We start from the raw sequence: 11,378 nt of genomic DNA, 5'->3' as shown, positions 1-11,378 counted from the left end.
GGCTCCCACCGATTGTCGCCGGAAGCTTGCGTCCTTTTCAGGACGGACGAAGACAGCGAGGTCAACATTTGAAACATGGAAGATGGACGCGAGAGAAGAAGTTTAATTTAGAGCTACAGAATGGAAACAGGCCCTTCGGCCCATCGACTCCATGCTGACCCACGATCACCCGTACACTAGTTATATCCGACACACCAGGGACAAATTTACAGAAGCCAGTTGACCTACAAATCTTTGGAACGTGAGAGAGAGAGACGGAGTATCCGGAGAAAACCCACGTGGTCACAGAGGGAATGTTATAAACTCATTGCAGACAGCACTCGTAGTCGGGATCGAACCCGGGTCTGCGTCGCTGTGAGCCAGCAACTCTATCGCTGTGCTGCCCACTTCTGCGCTTTCCTCCCACATGCCAAAGACGTGTAGGATTGTGTGTTACCTGCTCTCTGTAAGTGTGTAGGGAGAGGATGAGAAAGTGATGATAACTTAGAACTAGCGTGAACGGGCGATCGATGGGCTGGGTGGACTCGGGTGGGCCGAAGGGCCTCTTTCCATGCTGCATCTCTTAAGAAAAAAACCCTCTGCCTCAAATACCTGCCTGGTATTTGCTGGAAGACAGACACAAAATGCTGGAGTAACTCAGCGGGACAGGCAGCGTCTCTGGAGAGAAGGAATGGGTGACGTTTCGGGTCGAGACCCTTCTTCAGACTTCTTTTTTTTTTTGACTGGATTTTCGTCTGGATTGGTATTTGCTGGATCGGCCGGGACTGAAATTTGAATCCTGCAGCAAAACATTACGTTCGGAGGAGGTGCAAAGGGATTTGGGAAGATTTTGTGAAGTAAAGTCTCCCTAAACAGTCATCATTCACCGGACATCGAAGAATGAACGCTTGTTTATATTTAGATCAGCTGGGAAAGTAAAGTTAAAGACATGCTAACCATACACCTTGGGCCTGAACTGAATTTATTCAACACAGTGAATTATTCATGCTTCTTTCATTTTGAGTGCTGGAGTTAACGCCCTCGGAATGTGCTTTATGGCGTTAGATGTGCCAGGTTAGCTTTTTAAGTGCTCACTGTGGTATGTAACTTATAATTTTTCCCTTATATATTTTTGACCTTGTCATCACTTCAACTCTGCCTCAGTTTCAGTAATCTAAGATGATCCAAATAAAAGCCTTTTATTGTCTATTTGGATCCGATCCACCTTCAGAGCAAGAATCTAATGGGTTCTGTGGCACTCACTTACTCATAATTTATCTAGAGTAAATGATCATAGAATTTTTCCCTAATATTAAAATGGCTGAAGAAACCTTTGAACAGCCATTTAACTAAGCGAAAGACTTCAGTTCCATTGAGTTCGTGTCAATATTAGGAGATATGCTTAACTCCTGAGTGAGTGCAGATTGCTCTGCTGAGCTAGTGCTTTTTCACCACACTGTGTAAAACCCGGTTTACTACTAATGTTCACTGTTCCTTCCACAATGGATGGGAAGTTGACTTTAAAAAAAATGCCCCTGTCCCACTTAGGAGACCTGAACGGAAACCTCTGGAGACTTTGCGCCCCACCCAAGGTTTCCGTGCGGTTCCCACAGGTTCCCGGAGGCTTTTGTCAGTCTCCCTACCTGCTTCCACTACCTGCAACCTCCGGCAACCACCTGCAACCTCCGGGAACCGCACGGAAACCTTGGATGGGGCGCAAAGTCTCCAGAGGTTTCCGTTCAGGTTTCCTAAGTGGGACAGGGGCAAATTTTTAAGTCAATTTCCCATCCATTTGTGGAAGGAACAGTGAAAGTTAGTACTTCATACGTTCATAAGTGATAGGAGAAGAATTAGGCCATTCGGCCCATCAGGTCTACTCCGCCACTCAATCATGGCTGATCTATCTTTCGCCCTCAACCTCATTCTCCTGCCTTCTCCCCATAACCCCTGACACCCGCACTGATCAAGAATCTATCTACCTCTGCCTTAACGATGGCCTCCACAGCCTTCTGCGGCAATGAATTCCACAGCTTCACCACCCTCTGACTAAAGAAATTCCTCCTCATAGGTAGGGAGGTATTTGTACACTTGTGTACAAATGTACGCTTGTCCCAATTTGTACACAGATGTGTACGCTCTCTTTCCTTCTCTCCAGAGATGCTGCCTGTCCCGCTGAGTCACCCCAGCCTTTCGTGTCTATACATAGAACATAGAGCAGTGTGGCACAGGAACTGGCCCTTCGGCCCATAAGGCTTGTGCTAAACATGACCCTCTGACTTCCTTAGTCAGAGGGTGGTGAATCTGTGGAATTCTTTGCCACACAAAGCTGTGGAGGTCAAGTCAGTGGATATTTGATAAGGCAGAGATAGATTCTTGATGAGTACAGGTGTCAGAGGTTACGGGGAGAAGGCAGGAGAATGGGGTTAGGAGTGAGAGATAGATCAGCCATGATTGAATGGCGGAGTAGACTAGATGGGCCGAGTGGCCTAATTCTATTCCTATTCCTTCTTCTTCTTATCGAGTCCACACACAAGATTAGAAGTTGTTCAGCCAGAGCTGAACACATTTCTCGGCATCTGCACAATGGTGTCTGTCTTGCGCTTCTTGTGCTTCTTGTGCGTGGTGGTGGAAAGATTGGTTGAAACAGGGCTGCGACATGAACGCTCTTTCCTTGGCCCCTTCCTATTCCTTATGACCTTATGACCGAAAGACTTTCTCCAGTGCTATTGTGTTCTTGGACTGCTCTTGCTCAAGATTCCAGCATCTTCAGTTCCCCGCAACTACATTTGTACCTTGGGGTAACTTGTACACGGGTGGGTTTATTTAATAAATTCAAGTTTGTGTTCAAAATTAATTTTCAAATATAATTTCTCGATTAGGGGGCAGCGCAGTGGCACCTGGGGGCGGCACAGCGGTAGAGTTGCTGCCTTACAGCACCAGAGACCCAGGTTCATTCCTGACTATGGGTGCTGTCCGTACGGAGTTTGTACGTTCTACCTAAGACCACGTGGGTTTTCTCCGGGTGCGCCGGTTTCCTCCGACACTCCACAGACATGCAGGTTTGTAGGTTAATCAGCTCCTGTCAATTTTCCCCAGTGTGCAGGATAGAACTCGTGTACGGGGGATCGCTGGTCGGCGCGGGCTCAACGGGCCAAAGGGCCCGTTTTCGTGCTGTATCTCAAAACTAAACTAAATCAGTATTTTCATGTGGTTTGCAATTTTCAAAACATTACTTGAAGAAATAAAACTAAATATTACGCAGTGAATGATTAATTGTACAAATACATTTTTAAAGCTAGAATCTATTCTTTTTAACGGTTGACATAGTATGGAAAGGGTTAAATGTATCGTAGACTGACAAAAGTAATTTCCTGAAATGCAAGTCCTCTAATGGAGGGTGCAGCTAATACACTGAGGCGATTTATACATTTTTATACTCATTTTTTCCTCATCAAGCAAGTCACTGACTCCTTGCTCCGTGCACAGTGGCGGCGCTGATGACAGCTGCGGCTCGCCTGCAGTCCGTCTGTTTTTACTTTTTTTGTTGTTTTCTTTTGTCCTGTTTTAGTTAAATTTTAGTTTATTAGGTTGTGTATATATGTGTGTGGGGGGGGGAGGGTGAAACATGTTTTTTTGTCTCTTCCTTCGGGGGAATGCGACTCTTCTTGTCCTATCCCCCTTCTCTGCCTCCGTCTGCGCTGAGGCCTAATGGCGGAGCTGGCGGCCTCCAACTGCGACCGACCTCGAGGCTCCGGAGGCAGAGCCAGCCAGGACTTACCAACGCGAGGCTGGCCAAATTCGGGTTGTGGCGGCGTTCCGGCATTCTGGTGGCGGTGGCCCGGCTTCGGGGCTGAGGCGGCGTTCCGGCGTTCCAGTGGCGGCGACCTGAATCCGGGGCTCGGCCACCGGCCCAGTGGGCGACATCGTCGGGAGCTCGCAGGTCACAGGTTGGTGACCTGTTTTTCCGGAGCTCCCGCAACAACAGCTGCGTCCGCTGGACTGGAGGGCGGCAGCTTCGGCAGTTTCGACCGCCCCGGGCCACGGAGCTTGAACCGGCCCATTCGCGGAGCTCGGTTGAGCCTCGGGACTTACTTACCATCATCCGGCGGGGTCACAACAACAGAAGCCTGGATCGCCTCAGCGCAGAGGGAGAACAAGGTGGGAAGAGACAGAGACTTTAAGACTTTTGCCTCCATCACAGTGAGGAGGTGCCTGGTGAACTCACTGTGGTGGATGTTAATTTGTGTTTATTGTATGTTTTGTTATTTATTATTATATGTATGACTGCAAGCAACGAAATTTCGTTCAGACCGAAAGGTCTGAATGACAATAAAGGAATCTAATCTAATCTTTTGCTGCAGAGCTCCTGGCTTTAGTTTAAGTTTTAGTTTTAGATATACAGCATGGAAACAGGCCCTTCGGCCCACCGAGGCCATGCTGACCATTGATCACTCATTCACACTAGTTCATCATCATCTCGGCGGTCACTCAAAACGAGTATGACTGTCCTCTCATGGAGGATGCCTGTGCGTGACTTTGTTTAACGTGGGGAGACTGGTGCACAGACAGTCACCCCACGGTCCTTGACAGATCTGGGTCAGGATCCAGTGGCGTGGAGTCCAAGATGACCGGAGACCCTTTTCTGCTGCAGCCTTCATCCATCCACCTTCCCAGCCGTTGTGACGCTCCACTATAGTCAGCCATCATCCTCCGCCTGTTCCACCATTGAGGTCTTTTTTTTTTTTTTTTTTTTTTTTTTTTAAATAAAAAATATTTATTCAAATATTAAAATAGTATTGACAATACAATAAAACAAAACACCACCGTAATACAAGACGAACAAATATGCTAAGCAACTGCTAAACAATTATATTGCAATCCTTGTCAAGGATACATTCAACCCCCCTCGGTGCCCAGCGGTCCCGGAACTCCCTCAGGGTGCCCGTAGACAGGGCGTATTCCCTTTCCATCCGCACCCGGGCACGGACGTATCCCCGGAAAAGGGGCATGCAGCCGGCTCGGGTAGAGCCCTCCAACGTCTGGTGCCTTGACTCACGGATGGCCAGCTTGGCCAGGCCCAGGAGCAACCCAACCAGGACATCTTCAGCCCTACCCTCTCCCCTACGCACAGGGTGTCCAAAGATGAGGATGGTGGGTGAAAAATGCAGCCAGAAGGCAAGGAGCAGCCCCTTTAGGTATTGAAACAGTGGCTGCAGCCTCACACACTCCATGTACACGTGGTACACAGACTCTTCCAGCCCGCAACATTGGCAGGCGGACCATTGAGGTCTTGGTTGGATGACCAAGATCTCACACTAGTTATCCCACAGCAGACAAGGGGCTATTTATATAGGCCAATTAACCTACAAACCGGCATGTCTTTGGGATGTGGGAGGAAACTGGAGCACCCGGAGGAAACTTTCGTGATTAGTACGGGTGTCAGGGTTTATGGGGAGAAGGCAGGAGAATGGGGTTGAGAGGGACTAATAGATCAGCCATGATTGAGTGGTGGAGTACACTTGATGGTTCGAATGGCCTAATTCCGCTCCTACAACTTATGAACTTATGAAATGTCGAACGAAGGAAGAACGTGCAAACTCCACGCTGACAGCAGCCGAGGTCGGGATTGAATGTGGGTCTCTGGCGCAGTGAGGCAGCTGCTCTATCGCCACCGTGTTACCCTCTCGTCTTTGAGATTATCCGTTCAGAGCACTGGCTTCCCAATGTCGGGACTGGATGTCGGGTTTGTCATAAGATCATAGGTGATAGGAGCAGAATTAGGCCATTCGGGTCCTGGCAACAGCCTCGTGAATCTTCGCTGCACCCCAAGAATGGACACAAAATGCTGGAGCAACTCAGCGGGACAGGCAGCATCTCTGGAGAAAAGGAATAGGTGTCGTTTCGGGTCGAGACCCTTCCCCAGACTGGGAGTCAGGGGAAAGGGAAACAGGAGATAGATTCGGTGATTATAGAGGGAAAAAGAACAAATGAATGAAAGACATGCAAAAGAGTAACGAAGATCTAGGAGAGGTGGAGCCCACAATGGTCCATTGTTGGTTGTATAACTAATGAGTTACACGATGAACCTCAACAGGACGGCAGTGAACACGAGAAGGTTGGTTTGTCTGTCAAGGTTTGGTTGAATTGGTAACATCAAACAAGCGTGGAATTCCATGGGTCCTGCGTATTTATAAACTCAAAGCTTGCCAAGGGTTCATAATGAAAGGCAGACCATTGCACAGAGCTCGAGGTGCTGGGAAATATGATCTAGCATCCTCTGGAATCTCTGTGAATGATTGGGGAAGTTAATCAGAAGGCTAGCAGACAGAATGAGCAGGAAGGAACTGCGGATGCTGGTTTACACCGAACATGGACACAAAAAGCCGGAGTAACTCAAAAGAGGTGGAAAAAGGGTCCGAAGAAGGGTCTCGACCCGAAATGTCACCTTTAGATTTGTTTAGAGATACAGCGCGGAAACAGGCCCTTTGGCCCATCGGGTCTGCACTGACCAGCGATCCCCGCACATTAACATTATCCCACATTAGGGACAATCTTTACAATTTTTATACCAAGCCAATTAACCTACAAACCCAAACATAGAAACATAGAAAATAGGTGCAGGAGTAGGCCATTCGACCCTTCGAGCCTGCACCGCCATTCAATATGATCATGGCTGATCATCCAACTCAGTATCCTGTACCTGCCTTCTCTCCATACCCCCTGATACCTTTAGCCACAAGGGCCACATCTAACTCCCTCTTAAATATAGCCAATTAACTGGCCTCAACTACCTTCTGTGGCAGAGAATTCCAGAGATTCACCACTCTCTGTGTGAAAAATGCTTTTCTCATCTCGGTCCTAAAAGATTTCCCCCTTATCCTTAAACTGTGACCCCTTGTTCTGGACTTCCCCAACATCGGGAACAATCTTCCTGCATCTAGCCTGTCCAACGCCTTTGGAGTGTGGGAGGAACCGGAGGTTCTTGGAGAAAACTAAGTTCACGTTAGTACAAACTGCGTACAGGCAGCACCCATAGTCGTGATCGAACCCGGGTCTCCGGCGCTGTAAGCGCTGCAAGGCAGAAACTCTACCGCTGCGCCACCGTGCCGCCCTATTCCTTTTCTCCCTGGCCCGCTGAGTTACTCCAGCTTTTTGTGTCCATCTTAGAAGGCGAGTAGAGACAGGCGCCGCGAGGCTGTGCGGAACAAGTTTTGCCAAGATCAGCGAGTGAGCATCGGAAAGTATTTCCTCACTCTAAAGAGCAATGGTGCCATAATATACTGGAGGAGTGACCTTAGAAAATAACTAGTGAACTACGAAGCCATGCTGAGAGCAAGCATACCATTGAAAAACATCAAAGGATTCTTAAACTCCACGCAAGGCCTAAAAGTCTGAACACATCTTGCCATCCGTACGTAACGCAAAAGCGGTTCAGACTAATGATATGAATTACGATATATTGTACACTTCTCCAGCGAAATATGTGCTTTTGCGAAGGAACAAAAAGTCGGCCTGTACAATACCTGAAAGTTTACACCGCTGAACATTTGCTGCCAAAAACTGAGTTAATGCAATGTTTTTTGTTCCTCTGGAACATTGTCAGGACTTTGTACCACACGCACGGATCACTCCCGCGCTGGTTTATGGCCATTCCTTTTATGATCCTCATTAGACTTTGAGCTGGAACCACTCAAATGCTTTGGTTGGCCCTTCTGATTGTTTTTTTATTTATTTTTTAATTTGTTTATTTTATTAGAAGTTAATACAATACAAAACAATACAATGGCACCTAATTTTAGGTGCCAACTATGTCATACCGTAATCCATTCTATGTACAACCTCTAGTTTTATGTTATGAGAAGGAAGTAAGCAAGACAAGAAAAAGAAAACAATAGAAAGGGGAAAGAGTGGAAAAATAGATGGTAGAGAGTAGAAAAATGTGAAGTGTGTATATAAAAAATAAAAATAAATAAATAAATAAATAAAAAAGAAAAGGTGGAAAGTAGAAATAGAAGAGAAGGCCCCTTAAAAGAGAAATTTTCAAATCTATATTCGGAGATGTAGATCTATCCACGTCATGAACTGAAATCAGCAATCCTTATGGTACCGCTGCATCACATGATTCCAAAAGTCGATGAAAGGAGACCAACTCCTTAAGAATTGGTCATATTTATCTATTAGTCGGAGTCTAATTTCTTCAAGGTGTGCTATGTCCATCATATTCCTAATCCACATTTTAACAGTTGGTATGGTTGTATTTTTCCAAAATTTAAGTATCAATTTCTTTCCAATTATGGCCCTTCTGATTGTTGAGCGGACAATATAAAAGTGGCGGATGCTGCCAACTCCTCTTGGGCAGGAGCTTAACATCAGCTTGGTGAACCAAACCTTGGCATGATTGCAGGTCATTCGCCACATTGGGGTGCAGGGCTCCTGGGTTGTGATGCTAAGTCAGTCCAAGTGGCTTTATTGGAGCCATGCTTGAGCTCTGTATCTAATCAGCATTGTGCTATGACATCCACGTTTAGACTGTAGACTCTAGACTTTAGAGATAGAAACATAGAAACATAGAAAATAGGTGCAGGAGTAGGCCATTCGGTCCTTCGAGCCTGCGCCGCCATTCAAAATGATCATGGCTGATCATCCAACTCAGTATCCTGTACCTGCCTTCTCTCCATACCCCCTGATCCCTTTAGCCACAAGGGCCACATCTAACTCCCTCTTAAATATACCCAATGAACTGGCCTCAACTACATTCTGTGGCAGAGAGTTCCAGAGATTCACCACTCTCTGTGTGAAAAATGTTTTTCTCATCTCGGTCCAAAAAGATTTCCCCCTTATCCTTAAATTGTGACCCCTTGTTCTGGACTTCCCCAACATCGGGAACAATCTTCCTGCATCTAGCCTGTCCAACCCCTTAAGAATTTTGTAAGTTTCTATAAGATCCCCCCTCAATCTTCTAAATTCTAGTGAGTACAAGCCAAGTCTATCCAGTCTTTCTTCATAAGACAGTCCTGACATCTCAGGAATCAGTCTGGTGAACCTTCTCTGCACTCCCTCTATGGCAATAATGTCCTTCCTCAGATTAGGAGACCAAAACTGTACGCAATACTCCAGGTGTGGTCTCACCAAGACCCTGTACAACTGCAGTAGAACCTCCCTGCTCCTATACTCAAATCCTTTTGCTATGATACAGTGAGTCTGCGCCGACCAGCGATCCTCGTTCACTATCCCACACACTGGGGACGATTTACAATTTCACTGAAGCCAAGGGTGGCACGGAGGCGCAGGGGTAGAGTTGTTGCCTTACAGCGATAGGGACCCGGGTTCGATCCTGACTACGGGTGCTGTCTGTACGGAGTTTGTACGTTCTCCCCCGTGACCGGCGTGGGTTTTCTCCAAGAGCTCTGATCTCCTCTCACACTCCAAAGAAGTACAGGGTTTTTGTAGGTTCATTGGTTAAATTGTGTGTGGAATAGCGTTAGTGTAACGGGGATTGCTGGTCAGCACGGACTCGGTGGGCCGAAGGGCCTGTTCCCACTCTGTTTCTCGAAAACTAAACTAAAGAAAAATGAAACGAAAATTAACCTGCAAATCTGTATGTCTTTGGAGTGTAGGAGGAAACCAGAGCACCTGGAGAAACCAACGCGGTCACAAGGGGAAGGTACAAACTTTGTAAAGACAGCACCTGTAGTCAGGATCGAACCCGGGTCTCTGCCGCTGTAAGGCAGCAATCGTTTCTTTATTATCACATGTACCAATGTACAGTGAAATAATTTCTAGCATGCAGATCAGCAGACTAGCACCGAACATAAGCTCTATCCCCCAGTTAGTACAGGATGTAAAGAGCAACCCACTGAGTCTAGATGCAAGAGGCACAACTTTGTTGAATGTTGGTATAGTTTCTGCCTCAGCTACCTCCTCCGGCAACTCGTTCCATGTATCCACTACATTCTGTGTGAAAAGTTGCCCATTAAGGGCCTGTCCTACTTACGCGATTTTTTTGGGCGATTGTCACAGTCGTAACAGGTCGCTGAAAAACCTACGACTGGGCTACGACAACGTCCATGACAACCTACCACCTAGTCGATGTCAAGCTATCGATAACTGCTGACCCATTAGGACGTCCACCTACGACCACACCTACGACCACACCTACGACCACACAGGCGGCAACCGAAGTCAACCTACGTCCACCCGCGACAAGCTACGACAAGCAACGACCCTGTCGGCGACAACTGAAGACAATTCAGTCGCCGGTACCTATCGCCGGTTGACATAGGCAGTCGCCAATGGAATTCACCAAAGTCAGCATCCGGCGACAACCAGCGTCACCCGGCGACAACCTGCCTCATCCTGGCGACAACATACGACATCACCTACGCCGGGAGAAGACACGCTACGTCAAGCCCACAGTCGCTGAAAAGTTTTGAACATTTCAAAATCCAGTGGCGACCAGAAAAACGTTACGACTCTTTAGGCGACTTGAGGATTCTACTCACGACCATACAGGCGTCACCCCACGACCACCTGGCGGCAGCCTAATCGCCTGTAGTCGCCGAAAAAATCGCCTAAGTGGACAGGGGCTTCAGATTCCTATTAAATCTTCCACTGTGCAATAATAAAGCTGGCAGTGGCACATGGGGGGGGGGGGGGGGGGGGGGGGGGAGTGGGCAATGGAAAAATCCATTAGTTCTAAGGGATGCCAAACACTGAGGCCAATTAACTTTGAGAAATGCCATTGTTTGGGGTCTGTTCGAGTGTTACATTAGAAGGAGGGGCAGGCAGGCAGGCAGGCAGGTCTGCTTGTACTGCCTGTTATTATTACAAAGCACCAAGACATCTGTTTTCCTGATAATATTAATTGCCCATTACTCTCGGCACTCCAAGATAATCACGGAGGATCATAATTACCCAGTGTGTGTGTGTAGGAAGGTACTGCAGATGGTGGTTTAAACTGAAGATAGACACAAAAAGCTGAAGTAACTCACCGGGTGAGGCAGCATCTCTGGAGAAAAGGAATGGGAGACGTTTCGGGTCATAGAAACATAGAAACATAGAAACATAGAAAATAGGTGCAGGAGTAGGCCATTCGGCCCTTCGAGCCTGCACCGCCATTCAATATGATCATGGCTGATCATCCAACTCAGTATCCTGTACCTGCCTTCTCTCCATACCCCCTGATCCCTTTAGCCACAAGGGCCACATCTAACTCCCTCTTAAATATAGCCAACGAACTGGCCTCAACTACCTTCTGTGGCAGAGAATTCCACAGATTCACCACTCTCTGTGTGAAAAATGTTTTCCTCATCTCGGCCCTAAAAGATTTCCCCCTTATCCTTAAACTGTGACCCCTTGTTCTGGACTTCCCCAACATCGGGAACAATCTTCCTGCATCT

Source organism: Amblyraja radiata, chromosome 10, assembly GCF_010909765.2.
Source record: "Amblyraja radiata isolate CabotCenter1 chromosome 10, sAmbRad1.1.pri, whole genome shotgun sequence".
NCBI lineage: Eukaryota > Metazoa > Chordata > Chondrichthyes > Rajiformes > Rajidae > Amblyraja > Amblyraja radiata.
Note: the sequence above shows the minus strand (reverse complement) of the source record.